The 2,069-nt window shown below is 41.9% G+C and overlaps 1 pseudogene; it reads left to right on the top strand.

Moving 5' to 3' along the window:
• Window positions 1–226: 226 nt before the first annotated feature.
• LOC101048332 (nuclear autoantigenic sperm protein pseudogene) lies at window positions 227–1,236 on the top strand (annotated as a pseudogene).
• The last annotated feature ends 833 nt before the right edge of the window (window positions 1,237–2,069 follow it).

Raw genomic sequence — 2,069 nt, 5'->3', positions numbered from 1 at the left:
TTAACCATCACATGACGGGAACACAGCACGTCTTGACTGAGTGTTAAAAGTCAGGTGCCGTGTCATTGATCACTAAAGGTGTTGACTGAATGTGGCAAATGGAAATTCCTTAAGACAAAAAGGGCACCGTGGAAGTTTGGGAGAGATTTGCTACAGTGGGACAATGGAGAAGAAAGATTTTGCTTTAGCAGAAAAGTGTTCATGAGGAAGAAGTCTTGGTTCATTGATGGCTTCCTGTGGTTCCCAAAGTCTCCTTGAAAACAAGTGTCCTCAGGAAAATGAAGAGGAGGAGATTGGGAATCTAGAGCTTGCCTGGGATATGCTGGATTTAGCAAAGATCATTTTTAAAAGGCAAGAAACAAAAGAAGCCCAGCTTTATGCTGCCCAGGCGCATCTTAAACTCAGAGAAGTCAGTGTTGAATCTGAGAACTATGTACAAGCTGTGGAGGAATTCCAGTCCTGCCTAAACCTGCAGGAACAGTACGTGGAAGCCCATGACCGTCTCCTTGCAGAGACCCACTACCAGCTGGGCTTGGCTTATGGGTACAACTCTCAGTATGATGAGGCAGTGGCACAGTTCAGCAAATCTATTGAAGTTATTGAGAAGAGAATGGCTGTACTAAATGAGCAAGTGAAGGAGGCAGAACGATCATCTGCTGAATGTAAGAAAGAAATTGAGGAGCTGAAGGAACTGCTACCTGAAATTAGAGAGAAGATAGAAGATGCAAAGGAGTCCCAGCGTAGTGGGAATGTAGCTGAACTGGCTCTGAAAGCTACTCTGGTGGAGAGCTCTACTTCAGGTTTTACTCCTAGTGGAGGAGTCTCTTCAGTCTCTATGATTGCCAGTAGAAAGCCAATAGACAGTGCTTCCTCATCAAATTGTGTAACTGATATTTCCCACCTTGTTAGAAAGAAGAGGAAACCAGAGGAAGAGAGTCCCCGGAAAGATGATGCAAAGAAAGCCAAACAAGAGCTGGAGGTGAATGGAGGCAATGGGGATGCTGTCTCCAGTGGAAATGAAGTTTTGGAAAACACAGAGGAGGCTGAGAAACAGGCTGAAAGCCGAGTGGCAGTGGAGGGGACAGTGGAGGCTGGCGCTACAGTTGAAAGCACTGCATGTTAAGAGGGGGCAGAGCCTTCCTCCTAAGGGAAAGTGTTTTTGTATATAATGTATTTTTTCACTTTTGGAGGATTCTTTTTGTATAACTTCAATAAAGATTGAAAGCAAAAAAAAAAAAAAAAAGTGTAAGGCGCTGTTTTGGGAGCAAAGCAGATAGCAGAGAAAGTGCAAAACCAGGCAAAAGCAGGTTGGAGGAATTTAGCAAACAGCACTTTTTTTTTTTTCTTTTTTTTTTAAGGTGGGGTTTCACCGTGTTGGTAGGCTGGTCTTGAACTCCCGACCTCAGGTGATCCGCCCACCTTGGCTTCCAAAGTGCTTGGATTACAGGCGTGAGCCACCAGGCCCGGCCCAAACAGCACTTCTTGTGAAATTAGTGAGTCATAAGATAATATAGGGGGCTGTTCCTTTTTATGGGAAATATTCTCTGGTGAGCTCTTCAAGTGAAATATTCTCAAATTCTGTAATGCACTGATTTGAAAGATTTATGTAGCAAGAGGCCTTAACAGATAGAAGAAATCTGAGACTGTGGAAGTTGGCAGTACTGTCATTAATACTTCATTCGTTTAACAAATATTTATAGAGCCCTTACCATGTACTGGATACTGTGCCAATCACTTTAGGGAATGAGGGCAAATGAGCAAATAATGACTAATACACCATGTTTGTCTTACAGAAGCTCACATCCTAAGAAGGAGATGACATAAAATACATCCGATTAATTCATTAAAAGTACTTATTGAGCACCTATTCTATACCAAAACTAGTTTCAAGTGCTAGGTATGTAATGCAGAAGTAATATAAATAGGATCTGTTTTGAAATATTATGTGAGAAATCAGCAGGGTTTTTTTCCCTCTGTCTCAACAGAGAATTAACACAAAGATTTTGACTTCTGAGAACTGCAAAGGTTAAACAGAATTAGCGAGAGAGTGGAAATAGCATATAATAAAG

Source organism: Saimiri boliviensis, chromosome 12, assembly GCF_048565385.1.
Source record: "Saimiri boliviensis isolate mSaiBol1 chromosome 12, mSaiBol1.pri, whole genome shotgun sequence".
In the NCBI taxonomy this organism is placed as follows: domain Eukaryota; kingdom Metazoa; phylum Chordata; class Mammalia; order Primates; family Cebidae; genus Saimiri; species Saimiri boliviensis.
This window is presented reverse-complemented; position numbering and strand designations above follow the sequence as displayed.